Source organism: Eretmochelys imbricata, chromosome 2 (assembly GCF_965152235.1).
Source record: "Eretmochelys imbricata isolate rEreImb1 chromosome 2, rEreImb1.hap1, whole genome shotgun sequence".
NCBI lineage: Eukaryota > Metazoa > Chordata > Testudines > Cheloniidae > Eretmochelys > Eretmochelys imbricata.
Window position 1 is genome coordinate 1,938,442 of NC_135573.1, and position 17,249 is coordinate 1,955,690.

Sequence of the window (17,249 nt, forward strand, 5' to 3'; positions counted from 1 at the left end):
TAGTAGGGGCCTATGCAGGAGGAACTAGGGCTCTCCTTGCTGTTACTGCAAAGTTGTGAGTAGCCACACCATGTGCATGGTACAGCTGCATGTTCTCCATTAGGAGCTCACGGAGCTTGGCTGGGAAGCACGAAAGACCTGTCCAATGCAAGCCCTCAGAGTCAGCCTTGCAAACATTCATTCTTGCCTGTTTTGGTCTGGCAACATCCAAGGAAAATCATATTCGCTCAGTTGGGGCTGAAATCTCACACCTGCCCACGCCTATTTTCCCCAGGCAGGGTCATAACCCTCTTGATTTCTTGTTGGCAGAAAACAAAATAGAAAGTGCTTGGGCTTATCTCAACTGTGGGGTTTGACATGGTATGCCAGGGTGCACAGCCCCCTACAGAGCTGGCAGAGAGAGGGTTAATCATCTCTTCCCAGCCAGAGGAAGGAGTACAGCAGCAGTACAAATGGACATGAAATGAATACGCCGTCCTCAGGGAAAAGAATGTCTAGGTTCTGATTTGCAGAGTGTCAAGCTCCAATCTAAGTGCCATACAACAATTAAAGATCACACCGAGTGGCCGTTTTCTCACAGTTTCCTTTGTTCCTGAAGCCATTTCTGGGTGGTTGGCTTTTTTCATTTATTTTTTAAAATTCTTTCTTCCCTTCTACTTCTTCCCCTCTAAAGTCCCCAGTTCTTGGCTGATCTGTTACTGGGATGTGTCATGTGGTCCTTATCAAAGAGGCGGGCCTTGCGTTCAGATTGGGACATAGGTTCATTTTCAGCTGCTCTCCTAGGTGTCCCATAGCCGGGTCCTGGCGCTCGAAATGCTGTGTTCCATGCACCTGCCTTATCTCAGTTCTTGGTTTCGTGTTCCTGTCGAGCGCAGCTGTCTGTGAAGCTCATAAGTGTCTGCATAGTTTTTGAAGCAGCTCACACCATTGAGTACCTTTTAAATCAGGACCTAACTTTAAATTCACCCTGGAAAGAGAGAGCCAGTTAGCCAGCCAGCGTCTGTGCAGTCTGCACTCTGCTCAGACCTCTGTTGACTAACACAGCTGCTATGTGCTAAGTTTCAACTTCCTGATGTTACCCTATGGTGCAAAGGCCCTTATCCGAGAGCAAAGGGTGTGAGCTCCTACATCCTATGCCAGGGATAGGCCAGCCTGAGAGGCTAGGGGCTGGTATCAGCTGCTGGAAAGGATGGGTCCCCCAAGGGGGGGAGAGGAGTTATTGGGCAAGAGGTGAAATAAGGGTGGGGAATTGATGGGGAATGTGTGCAACGGACCTGGGCGAGGGCAGATCTGGCTGGTGGGTGAACCCCCCCTCTGTGGAAGGGGTGGGGGGAAACGGTGCCTAGGCTGCTCCTGTCAAGGTAAGGAGGACAGGCCCCTCCCTAGGGTGGGGTGCCTAGGCTGCCCCTATGGGGGGTGCAGGGGCCTGGCCCCTCCCTAGGGTGGGGTGCCTGGGATGCTCCTATGGGGGGTGCAGGGGCCTGGCCCCACCCTAGGGTGGGGTGCCTGGGCTGCCCCTATGGGGGGTGCAGGGGACTGGCCCCTCCCTAGGGTGGGGTGCCTGGGCTGCCCCTATGGGGGGTGCAGGGGACTGGCCCCTCCCTAGGGTGGGGTGCCTGGGCTGCCCCTATGGGGGGTGCAGGGGACTGGCCCCTCCCTAGGGTGGGGTGCCTGGGCTGCCCCTATGGGGGGTGCAGGGCAATGGCCCCTCCCTAGGGTGGGGTGCCTGGGATGCCCCTATGGGGGGTGCAGGGGCCTGGCCCCTCCCTAGGGTGGGGTGCCTGGGATGCACCTGTGGGGGAATGCAGGGGCCTGGCCCCTCCCTAGGGTGGGGTGCCTGGGATGCACCTGTGGGGGAATGCAGGGGCCTGGCCCCTCCCGGGAGCCGGGGCAGGGACACGCCCCCTGAAGCCTGTCTCCCCCTCCCCCCTCTGTCTCCCCAGCCGGAGCAGCGGGGCGAGGCCACCCGCACTGGACTGACAGCAGCTCCGGCTTTGTCCCAGCCAGCCAACCAGGGCCTGAGAAGCCGCAGCCAATCAGATGCAGGCTCTCTCCCGTCGGTAGGGGGGCCTCTGAGTTTGATTTGCATCCGTTTTAGCCAATACGAGGTTACGAGTGCGATGATTGGCCTTTCTCTCCTCCAATAGGAATGGGCGGACAGAGGGGGCAGCGGGTCAAACGCGGCTGGGGGGGCGGGGCTCTTGTTGTCGTCCGGCGCCTGAGGAGACGGGCCGGTGACCGCCGCTAGCCAGGGGAGTGCGCGCTCCGTCGGTCAGTCGCTCCACCCCGGTTAACCGGGGACATGTCGAGGCGGGCGGAGGCCCGGCGGGCCGCGGCGAGGAGTCGGACGGCGGCCGAGGCGGAGGCGCCCTGCTCGAGCTTTCCCCGCCCGCTCTGCCGCTTACAGGCGCCCAGGGAGTGAGGGAGCCGCCGCCGCGGGGAGACCGGTCGGGACTGAGCCAGCGAGAGGCGAGTAGGTCCGTGCCCGACCCCTCGGAGCCGCGGGAGCCCGAGGACTACAACTCCCAGGCTGCAATGCGCTGCACGGGACAGGGCGGGCGGAAGAGGCTGGGCCCGGGGCGACGCTTTGCATGCTGGGAGTTGTAGTCTGATCACTGGGCCTCAGGCTGCGGTGACGCACGGCGCGCTGGCAGGTGCATCCTCCCCCCGCCCCCCACCGTGAGGTTCGTAGCCTTCAGGGGCTGCGTTCCAGGGCCTCACGGCGTGGTGCATGGTGGGAGCTGTGGCCCCCTGGGGCTGCACCCCTGGAGGGAGGGGCTGGAGCGTTGCACGGTGGCAGCTGCGGACCTCCAGGCCCGAGGCGGTGCCCTCTGGGATGGAGCGCAGCATGCAGTTGGGAGCGCCTGGGGTGTGTGTGGTGGGGGGGTGCTAGGGTGGGATGGAGCATTGCATGCTGGGAGTTATGGGGCTGCCATGGGTGGGTGCCTGCTTTGAGGTGTGCCTCCATCCGGATCTTGTGGCACTGTTGGGATGGAAGGTCTCACGCCCCTTGCCTGCCACAGTGCAGTGAAATTTGCACTCGCTCTGGATTGTATCATCCTTGAGGTCAGTATCTCAGCATTGCCCACAGTGACTGCCCCCACTGACAGTATCCACAGACCAATTCTACTTGTCTCAAGAGTAGGTTTTATTGGTAAGTGACAGAGAGCGGAAAAACGTACATTCAAGGATAGGTACTAGGTATGCTTGCTTATTCAGATACTAAGTGAAGCTTTGTTGGGTATTTATGTGGCCCTATCACCATGCTAGATAGGGAGGCTCTAAAGTTCAGCTACAAAGTTTTGCATGCCTCAGAAATCTTAGATGACAGGAGAAAAGTATTCTCACAGCCTAAATGCTGCCTCAGCGTCCCTGCCAGTCTCCTGTCCCAAGGAAGTGTTCTGTCTTTTGGTAAGATAAGGCTCTTGCATCTAGGGAGGCAGGGTACCTGTTATATCAGCTACCAAAACCAATTTCTTCTGACCTCTGCTTCTCCCCAACAGGTATTGAGGTTGGGCAACATCCTTGTTAGATTGCCACTTCTGTTACCATGGGCAGAGCCATCCTTCTTTTACTACCAATAAACACACCTAAGGCACATCTGGGACAAATCCATGAATGCGCAGTGCCTGTAATTAGACTTAGTCACATGTAAGATATATGGTATATTTTATGGCACTGTTGGCTCAGAGCTATCCTTGCTTGATTGAGTTGATTCCTTGGTTGTTAAATTTGACAGTAATGCATTTTAGGCACAGGTGTTTTTAGTAAAAGTCATGGACCGGTCACGGACAATAAACAAAAATTCACCGCATGTGACCAGTCCGTGACTTGTACTGTATACCCCTGACTAATCTTGGGGAGGGGGGCAGCCTGGGGGTGCTCAGGGGAGCCGGTGGACTTGGGTGCCGCGAGTGCTTGGGGGAGGGGGGTGGCCTGGGGTGTGTGCGCCATGGGCCCTCAGGGGAGGGGGCGACCTGGGGGACGGGGGCAACGCGCATGCTTAGGGAAAGAGGGGTGGCTGGGGGGTGCCCAGTGCCTGTGCTGGGCATGGGTGGTGGCCTGGGACTCACGCTGGTGTTGTGGGGGAGGGTGGGTGATGGTGTGCGGCCCGGGACCCACAGTGCTGGGTGGGGGCAGGTTGGTGGGGCTGACAAGCTCCCTACCTGGCTCTGTACGTCCCTGGAAACGGCAACATCCCTCATCCCCTAGGCAGAGGCGTGGCCACGCAGCTCTACATGCTGCTTCCTCCCTGACCGCTGGCTTCGCAGCTACTATTGGCTGGGAACTGCGGCCAGTGGGAGCTGTGGTGGCGGTGCCTACAGGCGGAGGCAGTGCGCAGAGCTCCCTGGCCATGCCTCCCCCTAGGAGCCAAGGGATGTCGCTGCTTATGGGGAGCCCTCAACCTATGCCGCGCCCCAGCCCCCACTCAAACTCCTCCTGCTGCTGGGGAGGGGGCAGTGGCCGGTACAGAGGTCACAGAAAGTCACAGAATCCATGACTTCCGTGACAAACTCTCATCCTTAGTAATAAGTCTTCAGGACCAGATAGTATTCGCCCAAGAGTTCTGAAGAAACTCACATTTGAAATTGCAGACCTACTCACTGTAGTATGTCACCTATCTCTGAAACAAGCCTCTGTACCAGATGACTGGAAGGTAGCAAATGTAATGCCAATTTTTAAAAAGGGCTTCAGCTGTGATTCTTGCCACTTGTAGGCTGGTAAGCCCAATGTCAATACCAGGCAAATTGTTAGAAATTATATTAAAGAACAGAATTATTAAACAGACACACACACAATTTGATGGCTTTTGTAAAGGGAAGTCATGTTTCACTAATCTATTAGAATTATTTGAAGTTGTCAACAAGCACATGAATAAAGCTGATTCAGTGGATAAAGTGTACATGGATTTTCAGAAAGCCTTTGACAAGTTCACTCACCAAAAGTTCTTAAGGAAACTGAGTAGTCATGAGGAATCTCTTCTCATGGATCAGTAACTGGTTAAGAGTTAGGAAACAAAGAGTAAATGTAAATTGTCAGTTTTCACAATGGAGAGAAGTAAACCATGGGGTTCCCCAAGGCTCGTACTGGGACCTGTGCTGTTCAACATATTCATTAATGATCTGGAAACGAAAGTGAACAGTGAAGTGGCAAATTTGCAGATGATATAAAATTACTCGAGGTAGTTAAGTCCAAAGCTGACTGCAAAGAGCTACAGGAGAATCTCACAAAACGGGTAACTGGGCAACAAAATGACAGATGAAATTCAACACTTAAAGTGCAAATTAATGTACATTGGAAAAAATAATCCCAGCTACACATATATAATGATGATGGGTTCTAAATTAGTCGTTACTGCTCAAAAAAAAGATCTTGGAGTCATTGTGGACAGTTCTGTGAAAACTTCAGTGCAATATGCGGTGGCAGTTAAAAAGGCCAAGAGATTGTTTGGGACTGTTCGGAAAGGAATAGAAAATAAGACAGAAAATACCATAATGCCACTGTATAAATCCATGGTGTGCACACAGCTTGAATACTGTGTCCAGTTTTGGTCACCTCATCTCAAAAAGGAAATTAGAACGGGTTAAAAGAACGGAAACAAAAATGATTTAAGGGTATGGAACAGCTTCCATATGAGGAGAGACTAAAAGGATTAGTGCTGTTCAGCTTAGAAAACAGATGACTAAGGCAGGGGGTGTGTGTGGGGGGAGGAAATTGTACACGGTGTGGAAAAAGTGAATAGAGAAGTGTTGCTTACTCTCTCCCACAAGACAAAAACCAGCAGTCAACTGATGAATTTAATAGGCAGTAGGTTTAATATAATCAAAAGGAAGTATTTTTTCACACAGTGCTCAGTTAACCTGTGGAACTTACTGCCATGGGATGTTATGGTGACCAAAACTGTAATTGCTTGGTTCAAAAAAGATCTAGATAAAGTTAGTGGAGGATAAAGCCATCAATGGCTGTTAGCCAAGATGGTCAGGATAGCAACCCCATGCTCCAGGCAACCCTAAATCTCTGACTGCCAGTCAGAAGGGGAAGACTGGGTGGATCGCCAACTGACCTGTTCTGTAAACTTCCCTTGACGCTCTGGTACTGACTACTCTTGGAGACAGGATACTGGTCTAGAAGGGCCATTGGCCTGACCAAATAGGGCAGCTCTTAGGTTCTTAGGAGTTCCTGTCCTGGGAGTCTCCAGAGTTTTGCTCACTGTAACTGAATCAGCTGTTTTGTAGTTGGAGGCATCTTCTGCTATTCCTGATTCTGGACAAGCTAGCTGAAGATTTAGGGTGAAAGGGGTTGTCATAAACATACAGCTAAGGGTAGCATAAAATCCCTTCTTTACCTGTAAGGGGTTAAGAAGCTCAAATAACCTGGTTGACACCTGACCAAAAGGACCAGTAAGGGAAGAAGATCCTTTCAAATCTGTGGGGGGAGGTTTTTTGTTTGTGTTTTCTTTGTTGCTCTCTCTGGGACAGAGAGGGACCAGAGCAGGAAAAAAACATCTCCTAAAACCCTACGTGAAATAAGCATCTAAGATTACAAAAATTGTAAGGAATAGCAAGGAAATGCGTTAGCTTATCTTTTGTTTTAGCTTGTGAATTTCCTTGCAGGACTTAACTACTCTGCCTGCAGGCAAAGAAAAAAAAACAAAACTGTAGCTGCTCTCAGCTTAAAAAAAAAAAAAAAAAAAGTGTCCTTTAAAAAGAAACAAAAAAAACAAACAAACAATCCCCTCCCTGGCTTTCAAGCAGCCAAAAGAAAAAATGTGTCCTTTTTAAAATCCTAAGGTCTGTGCTTCTGATTCAGAATTATCCCACCGCTCTGCCACCATGTGAGGGTGCCCTCCCCACTCTGAACTCTGGGGTACAGATGTGGGGACCCGCATGAAAGACCCCTTAAGCTTATTCTTACCAGTTTAGGTTAAAAACTTCCCCAAGGCACAAATTCTTCCTTGTCCTTGGATGGTATCGCTGCCACCACCAAGTGAGTTAGACAAAGATTCAGGAAAAGGACCACTTGGAGTTCCTGTTTCCCCAAAATATGCCCCCAACCCCTTCACCCCCTTTCCTGGGGAGGCTTGAGAATCATATACCAACCAAATAGGTAAACAAGGTGAGCACAGACCAGACTCTTGGACTTTTAGGACACTAAAAACCAATCAGATTCTTAAAAACATAACTTTATAATAAAGAAAAAAGTAAAAGAAGCACCTCTGTAAAATCAGAATGGAAGGTAATTTTACAGGGTAATAAGATTTAAAACACAGAGGATTCCCCTCTAGGCAAAACTTTAAAGTTACAAAAAAACAGGAATAAACCTCCTTTTTAGCGTAGGGAAAGTTCACAAGCTAAAACAAAAGATAAGCTAACACATTTCCTTGTTATTCCTTACAATTTTTGTAATCTTGGATGCTTATTTCAGGTAGGGTTTTAGGAGATGTTTTTTTCCTGCTCTGGTCCCTCTCTGTCCCAGAAAGAACAACAAAGAAATCATCAACAAGAAACCTCCCCCCACAGATTTGAAAGGACCTTCTTCCCTTATTGGTCCTTTTGGTCAGGTGCCAACCAGGTTGTCAAGGTTCCTTCCCCACTCTGAACTCTAGGGTACAGATGTGGGGACCTGCATGAAAGACCCCCTAAGCTTATTCTTACCAGCTTAAGTTTAAAAACTTCCCCAAGGTACAAGCTTTGCCTTATCCTTGAACAGTATGCTGCCACCAGCAAGCATTTTAAACAAAGAACAGGGCAAGAGCCCACTTGGAGACGTCTTTCCCCAAAATATCCCCCCAAGCCCTACACCCCCTTTCCTGGGGAAGGCTTGATGATAATCCTCACCAATTGGTACAGGTGAACACAGACCCAAACCCTTGGATCTTAAGAACAATGAAAAATCAATCAGGTTCTTAAGAGAAGAATTTTAATTAAAGAAAAGGTAAAAGAATCACCTCTGTAAAATCAGGATGGTAAATACCTTACAGGGTAATCAGATTCAAAACACAGAGAATCCCTCTAGGCAAAACCTTAAGTTACAAAAAGACACAAAAACAGGAATATATATTCCCTCCAGCACAGCTTATTTTACAAGCCATTAAACAAAAGAAAATCTAACGCATTTTCTAGCTAGATTACTTTTACTAACTTTACAGGAGTTGTAAGGCTGCATTCCTGATCTGTTCCCAGAAAAAGCAGCACACAGACAGACCCAACCCTTTGTTCCCTCCACTCCAGATTTGAAAAAATCTTGTCCCCTCATTGGCCATTTTGGGTGAGGTGCTAGTGGGGTTATCTTAGCTCCTTAACCCTTTACTGGTGAAAGGCTTTTGCCTCTGGCCAGGAGGGATTTTATAGCACTGTATAGAGAAAAGTGGTTACCCTTCCCTTTATATTTATGACACAGGTTATTTGAGCTTCTTAACCCCTTACAAGTAAAGGAGTGATTTTATGTTACCCTTAGCTGTATGTTTATGACAGGGGTCCAGGAGGTGGGGAAGTGGGGAGGGGAGTCCCTGCTCTGATGAGTAACAGCTGTACTGAAAAGCAAGAAGTCCAAATAGTGGATTTTGGTATCAGGGAAACCACAAGAGCAGTTCCTGTCAGATGAGTCCATTCCTATTGCCTGACTAAAAGATCAGCCTTTACCCATTCTCTAACTGTTACATGTTCCCTTTGCTTTCTGCCTTTCCTGGTCTCGTCTAGTCATGGTTGGGCTGTTTGCTAACTTGACTTTATCAAGGTTTGGCTTCTGTCCATTCCTGTATGGGGTTAAATTCCATTGTTTCCCTTTTGCCCATGAGTTTGCTCATGAATCTCTTGGTGTCTGAGCAGATGGTATCTTTCTCTGACAGACAGTTTGGACAATGGCTCTGGCTGGCATCTGTCCAGAATGAGTGGCATTGGTCCTGCTTCACCCCCTTCCAAACTCTCTCTCTCTCTCTCTCTCTCTCATTATTCGGTGTCTGGTAACTTAGTGGGGGTACAAATTCCATGACATGCTCCTGGTACTCGGATATGAAAAACTAGTGCAGACTTCTGGGCTATCTGTTCTCCAAAGTCCCATATATGCTGCAGTAATGAGATTACAGCTCCCAAAAATGGATCTACATTAAATATTCACTTATATTTCATGGAAAGTTTAACAAAACGCTTCAGTTAGGGGTGACTTGATTTCAGTTTCCCAGTGTTTCTCTTTCTTGCTCTCTTACTGGGGTTATAAAAGATCCTTCTCTCTCATGGGTGACGAAGTTCTCAGATGTGAGATTTTCAGCCTTAATGCTTCACTAATGTAGCACACTGAACTGCGTAGATATTTGGACTGTAGAATTTCTCTTCTCTCAGAATCTCACTCCTGTCTCACCATAGCACCATTTTTCTTAGTTTCCTGAATCAGCTACATGTCTAGTCATGTAGCAAGATAGTGATCATGTGACCTTTATTAGTTTCCTGTTCCATTACCTAATTGGTCTTTTTTGGGAAGCATTTCCGACTATTAATTCTTAATGTTTCCTGCTTTCGATCTGATTGTTCTGTCCTTGTTTACTACATATAAATGGTCCTCATAGCAGGGAGCCCTATTTCCCTCGATGCTTGATGGAGGTACTCTCACAGCTGTCTTTCTGTAGTGGCAAAATTAACTGAGGCTCTTTCAGAAATTTGTGGAAGTGGGTCATAGTCCCACCAGCTCAATGCAGGGTTGCTGGAATCCCATCTGTTCCTCTGGTCTGGACATCTTCACTGTTCCTCTGAGGGACAGTAGCATTTTGCCCCTTCTGCTTCAGGAGCACTTCTCTAGCAGGAGAATGGAACTGACATGGCTGCTCTAACCGGTGAAGGGCCTGTTCTTGAAACTAGGGATGACAGATGCCCCGGCCTCCCCCATTCCCCAGGACAGGGACTGGATGATGGGCATAGATGACTGCACCAACTGAGGATTTCCCCATGCTGTGGGAATCTTCCACTGGTGGCAGCTTTGTGCTGCTGGAGAAGAGCTGAGGATTGGGTCTCTAATCCTTTTAAATGAAAGAGGAGGTTCTTCAGGAGGTGCTGGGGAACAGCTGTGCTCCAGGGAGAGCTTTCTGCTTGGCCCCAGAGAAGGGATTTACCAAGACCGGCGAGAAAAAGAAACTAGTTCTTAAATCAAGTCTTCAGATACCATATTTACAACTAGCTGTGTGCCTGGCTTCATGACCTGGCTGAGGTGGGGAGCGGGGCACCTGCACCTTGTATGCTTTATTGTCCACAGTAAAATATCTCCCTGGCTGGAGGCTAATTGGTCTGTGCAGTGAGCTCAGAGCTCAAAGGTTCCTTTTGGGACTCTGCCTACAAATATTTTTAGCCTCTTTTTGCCTTTGGCACAAATTGCTCATTCTCAGATTTTACCTTCTGAACAGCTTCTTGCTCTCACTTACTTCCTCTGAGAGAGAGAGAAGGGGACGAGGCAGTATTTTTTTTTTTTTCCTGTTGGTGAAAGAGACAAACTTTTGAGCTACCCAGAGCTCTGTGGGTCTGGAAAAGAGACTCTGGGAGTATCACAGCTAAACACGAGGTAGAACATAGTGTTTAGCATAGGTACTTACCACATGTTTAGGGTCCGTTGTTTTCAGTTTTTATTTTATTTAATTTTTCCCATGAATTTATTGGTGTTTATTACTACAACAACAAAAACAAGTGAAAATTGGTGGAAAAAACTATTAATATTTCTTGGTAAGTATTGAGGTTTATTTGGTGGATGGAAGTACAAGGGGAAAAAAGTATTCAGTAGATTAATGCTTTGATGAATGGAATTCAGTGTGGTTTGTTGCAGAACTAAAACAAACACCACCTCTGAGTTTAAGAAAACAATACATCTCTAATCCCCAAATAACTTTTCATTTGAATAAAAAAGTTTACTGTTGTAGACTTATAACTATTAGCCTATATATATTTAAATTGAATAATTGGGCCACACCATTTGCAGCACATACACTCAATGTTGTCCTTTTCTCCTGTGTTTTTTTAACTTTCGAATACTTCCTTGTGTTCTGAAATGTATTCTGATACAGATTTTTGTTTTCTTCCCATTTTAGCATGTCATATCCTTAAACCGTTATCTGCTAATAGCTTAAAATGTGTACGTAGTGGGTGTGAGTAATCAATACGTTCAGATGCACACATACTTCAGAGCTTGCGTGCGTGCCTGTTTTTGTATCTTCTAGCCTTACTTCAGCAGGCAGCTTTGCATATACACACACACTAATGTATTATTGAACTACAATACATTGCATGAGATATATGTATTTTCCTAATAAAACAAGTTATTTTTATATATTTGAATGATACAAAAGTGGGGTGAAAATCAGAAATTTTTTTTGTAAAATCTGGGATTTTTTTCGGTGAAAACCAGTTTAAACTGAAAACTAAGGGGCTTACACATGTTGTAAAAGACCATTCAAAGTGAAGATCATTCGATATTGTTACAGTCAGAAGACAAAAAAGGAAGGTTAGTGGATTACAGGTTGTTGTAACGAGCCATAAATCCAGTAAAAAGAAAAGGAGTACTTGTGGCACCTTAGAGACTAACAAATTTATTTGAGCAGAAGCTTTCGTGAGCTACAGCTCACTTCATCAGATGCATTCAGTGGAAAATACAGTGGGAAGATTTATATACATAGAGAACATGAAACAATGGGTGTTACCATACACTCTGTAAGGAGAGTGATCACTTAAGATGAGCTATTACCGTCGGGGAGTGGGGGGGGGACCTTTTGTAGTGATAATCAAGGTGGGCCATTTCCAGCAGTTGACAAGAATGTCTGAGGCACAGTGTGGGGGTGGGTAGAGGGAAATAAACATGGGGAAATAGTGATCTTCCTGAAAACACCGTCCTGGCCACTGTGGATGTAGAAGCCCTCTACACCAACATTCCACACAAAGATGGACTACAAGCCGTCAGGAACACTATCCCCGATAATGTCACGGCTAACCTGGTGGCTGAACTTTGACTTTGTCCTCACCCATAACTATTTTACATTTGGGGACAATGTACACCTTCAAATCAGCGGCACTGCTATGGGTACCCGCAGGGCCCCACAGTATGCCAACATTTTTATGGCTGACTTAGAACAACACTTCCTCAGCTCTCGTCCCCTAATGCCCCTACTCTACTTGCGCTACATTGATGACATCTTCATTATCTGGACCCATGGAAAAGAAGCCCTTGAGGAATTCCACCATGATTTCCACAATTTCCATCCCACTATCAACCTCAGCCTGGACCAGTCCACACAAGAGATCCACTTCCTGGACACTACGGTGCTAATAAGTGATGGTCACATAAACATCACCCTATACTGGAAACCTACTGACCGCTATTCCTACCTACATGCCTCCAGCTTTCATCCAGACCAGACCACACCACACGATCCATTGTCTACAGCCAAGCTCTATGATACAACCGCATTTGCTCCAACCCCTCAGACAGAGACAAACGCCTACAAGATCTCTATCAAGCATTCTTACAACTACAATACCCACCTGCTGAAGTGAAGAAACAGGTTGACAGAGCCAGAAGAGTACCCAGAAGTCACCTACTACAGGACAGGCCGAACAAAGAAAATAACAGAACGCCACTAGCCATCACCTTCAGCCCCCAACTAAAACCTCTCCAACGCATCATCAAGGATCTACAACCTATCTTGAAGGACGACCCATCGCTCTCACAGATCTTTGCAGACAGGCCAGTCCTTGCTTACAGACAGCCCCCCAACCTGAAGCAAATACTCACCAGCAACCACACACCAGAACCACAAACCCAGGAACCTATCCTTGCAACAAAGCCCGTTGCCAACTGTGCCCACATATCTATTCAGGGGACACCATCATAGGACCTAATCACATCAGCCACACTATCAGAGGCTCGTTCACCTGCACATCTACCAATGTGATATATGCCATCATGTGCCAGCAATGCCCCTCTGCCATGTACATTGGTCAAACTGGACAGTCTCTACGTAAAAGAATAAATGGACCCAAATCAGATGTCAAGAATTATAACATTCAAAAACCAGTGGGAGAACACTTCAATCTCTTTGGTCACTCAAATTACAGACCTAAAAGTGGCAATTCTTCATCAAAAGAACTTCGAAAACAGACTCCAACGAGAGACTGCTGAATTGGAATTAATTTGCAAACTGGATACAATTAACTTAGGCTTGAATAGAAACTGGGAGTGGATGGGTCATTACACAAAGTAAAACTATTTTCCCCATGTTTATTTGCCCCCCCTCCCCCCCCGCACTGTTCTTCAGATGTTCTTGTCAACTGCTGGAAATGGCCCACCTTGATTATCACTACAAAAGGTCCCCCCCCCGCTCTCCTGCTGGTAATAGCTCATCTTAAGTGATCACTCTCGTTACACCCATTGTTTCATGTTCTCTATGTATATACATCTCCCCACTGCATTTTCCACTGAATGCATCCGATGAAGTGAGCTGTAGCTCATGAAAGCTTCTGCTCAAATAAATTTGTTAGTCTCTAAGGTGCCACAAGTCCTCCTTTTTCTTTTTGCGAATACAGACTAACATGGCTGCTACTCTGAAACCCATAAATCCAGTGTCTCTCTTCAGCCCATGATTTTTATTGTCTAGCAGAGTTATGGATTTAAGATCCCAAGCTTGTGTCTGGAAGGTGTGCAGGTTTCCTTGTCCTTGAGCACAAGGACTGAGAGGTCAGACATGGAGTGATCATTTTGTGAAGTGTTCGCCCATAGGTGATACGGTGTTTTTTATCTTTCTGTCATTTTCCTGTGCAAGTTTATTCGAGAACATAGTGATTGTCTGGTTTCACCCACATAGTTGTTGTTGGGACACTTAGTGCACTGGATAAAGTATATGCATGTTGTGATAGGCATGTGTAGGATCCATTGATCTTGAAAAGTGTGTTCTAGGGAGGTTGATCTTCATAGCAGTGGAGGTATGTCTGAAGGTTTTGCATTGGTTATTCTGGCCAGGTCTGGTTCCACTTTGAATTGGTGTGTCCTGGTCTGTGGGGAGCTTGCTTCTGATGATGTTGAGTAGTTGTTTGAAGGCCAGAAGAGGAGGTTCAGGAAAATTTTCTGTCAGAATTTGGTCCTTGTCAAGAATGGGTTGTAATTGTTTAATGATACCCCATGTTTTATTTCCTCTTAACAGCCTAAGTGCCTCCATAATGCTCTGTCACCTGGCCAATACTGCCTTTTCAGATGCTAACCCAGTCCCTCTGTGCTTGGATGACTGGGTTTATGGTAACTCAGGGTATGGCTGAAGTGCAGCCTGTTAGCTAGATTCAGCCCATGGGGCAATTGGGGGCAGTCTGTGGGTGTGGAAAAAAATGGGGGCGCTAAAGCCTTGGTTCTCTGAGCATATGTTACCGCTTAAGAGGTAGGAAGACCTTTCACCTTTGGGCAGATTATTCCCTGTCTCCAGCAGGGTTCAGTGCTCTCTCTTCTGCAGCAACGCATACTGGTCACCGTTGGAGACGGGATATGGTCACGTGAGGTCCATGTTCCTTGAGGTCCCAATGTCCAGAACTCTGCTGCTCGATCGTCATTGCCTGGTGCTGTGGAGCTATAAAATCTTGTATAACTACACCTCCAGGACTGAAACAAAGGCCCTTTTGAATGAAGTTAGTGTCGTGACCTAGGATTTCTCTCTGTGGTGATGCCATGTCTCTCAGTAACTTCATGAGATTAGCAAGTCTTTTGGTAGTCTATCCCTTCCCTGCCAATTCCATTGCAGGAGTCATGAGCCACCAAATGCTTTCAAAATAGAACACGGCTAGGGAGCATGCGTAGGATGCTATCCCAAGCAACCCTTGGGATGCTATTCTGGACCCAAGGCTATAAAAGCCCTACGCTGCTGTTTACTTATCCCTTCCCCCTCCTCTATGTCAGGATTAGGGTTGGCTTTCACTTCTATAGAGGCTGTGTGTGCATTAGGATTTTTTTGCTAGACTTTCCACTGCTGTCATGGATGTGGTCAGTGGTTGGAGAGTTAGTGTAAACAGGGCTCCAGGTGTCTGCTGGTATTTTAAGCACCATGTTCCTTAACACAACTGAGGACGGGTGTTTGCAGGATGAGCACCCAAAAGTATGCATCAGGAGCAAGGTGTCGGAAGAAAGCTAATGTTGGGCCAATTTTTTAAAAAGGGTCAACAGTATAACCAGGGTGTTAGGCATTTGATCCTGTGCAAAATAATGGAGCGGCTGTGGGATTTGATTAATAATGACTTAAAGAAGTGTAATGTAATTAATAAAAAGAAAAGGAGTATTTGTGGCACCTTAGAGACTAACCAGTTTATTTGAGCATAAGCTTTCGTGAGCTACAGCTCACTTCATCGGATGCATACTGTGGAAACGGCAGAAGACATTATATACACAGAGACCATGAAACAATACCTCCTCCCACCCCACTCTCCTGCTTGTAACAGCTTATCCAAAGTGACCACTCTCCCTACAAACCCAACCCCCCCCACCCACCCACCCCCCACACAAACTCACTCTCCTGCTGGTTGGGTGAGAAAACCTGGATTTGTGCTGGAAATGGCCCACCTTGATTTTCATACACATTGTAAGGAGAGTGATCACTTTAGATAAGCTATTACCAGCAGGAGAGTGGGGTGGGAGGAGGTATTGTTTCATGGTCTCTGTGTATATAATGTCTTCTGCAGTTTCCACAGTATGCATCCGATGAAGTGAGCTGAAGCTCACGAAAGCTTATGCTCAAATAAATTGGTTAGTCTCTAAGGTGCCACAAGTACTCCTTTTCTTTTTGCGAATACAGACTAACACGGCTGTTACTCTGAAATGTATTGTACTGTACTTAGACTTTTCTCTCAGGTGTTTGACTTGGTACCTCCCAACATTCTGATGAAAAACCCCAGAATGATATAAAATTCACAAGGCACATATTAAACAGATTAAGGCCAATGTAATTGTAAACAGGGAATTGCCATCAAGCAGATTGTTTCTAGCAGGGTGCTCAAGGGAACGGTTTTTAGCCCCATGCTATTTAACATTTTTATCAATGGCCTGGAAGAATTTGCAGAAGACCCAGGTCGACTGGTAAATCATGAAGAGGACAGGTCACTGACCAGGGTGGATTTGAGTTAAATCAAATTGATTTAAATCATGATTTAAATGGAGTCTTCCTGTCTAGTGATTTAATCATGGATTTCTACATAAAAGTGCATTCTTTTTGGTTGTTATAACCTTAATACATATTCTTCACAACTCAGAGAGAGAGGTAGGTTTCATTTTTAGAAGGTACACACTATACATTTTTAAACAGTGATTTATTCTGAAAACTCTTCAGATTAGTTTTACAGCTATATCAGAAAATGAATGATTGGTTATTTCATTTACCAAAGGTAATTGAAGCAGATAGTTCACCTCCCAATGACTTCATAAATATCTCCAGTTCAACAGGTTAATCATTAATATTTGGAGGATTTTCTTGCCATGCTGTATTAGGAAGAGAACATCACCAGACAGACATTTAAATTGTTTTATTTAACTAAAACTACAATGTTAAGTATTCTGGATCTTTTTCTTCAACAACAAACATATAATATTTTAACAAAAAAGCATATGTTCCTCGCTTCTCACATTTATGTCCAGACTTCTCCTTGTCCAGATCTATTCCGCCCCCAACAATCTTCTATTCATTGAACTTTTTGAAACTTTGCACTTTTAAAGAGAGGTAAGGGATTGACTCTGTGTACACACATTTGCAGAGGAACAATAGAGTTGAGGTCTGTTATTTCTCCTCTATATATTATTTATTTATTTTAAAACATTTTTGCTGTTAACAAGTGTGTTGTCTCTGGAGACACAAATCCACAGTTTGAGAACTGCTAAACTAAGCATCTCTGATGATATCTTCTAGACTGAGCAGGAGTCCCATTGGGTAGATAGAAAGATTAACCTAAATAATCTATACAGAAGCCCCTGGAACCCCATAAGATTGGGCCACTAATCCATAAACTATTGGAACTCATTTACAAAACTTTTCTTAAACATTACATGAATATATTGTCTCAAACTATAGAATTAGAATTTATAATCCCTATTCCATGATGATATATTTGAGCTATAATGTATCTTAATTAAAACTATCTTTAGATAGGTGTGTTTTTCCTCAAAAAGCATTTTATCAAAAAATATCTGATTTAATTAAAAATCCGATTTTAAAAATTAAAAAAAAAAAAATCATTGATTTTTATCCACCCTGTCAC

At 46.0% G+C, this 17,249-nt stretch overlaps 1 protein-coding gene across 5 annotated transcripts in view; it reads left to right on the forward strand.

Annotated features, from left to right (window-relative positions):
• Positions 1-2,210: 2,210 nt before the first annotated feature.
• Positions 2,211-17,249, forward strand: part of MAF1 (MAF1 negative regulator of RNA polymerase III) — a 43,016-nt gene continuing 27,977 nt past the window's right edge. The window contains exon 1 of one of the 5 annotated variants that reach the window (XM_077809616.1): positions 2,211-2,477. The gene's annotated coding sequence lies outside the window, so the exon portion shown is untranslated. Of the gene's footprint in view, positions 2,478-2,664; positions 2,685-3,044; positions 3,067-17,249 lie in introns of those variants that run through there. The other 4 variants (XM_077809618.1, XM_077809617.1, XM_077809619.1 and 1 more) reach the window with 4 other exon arrangements.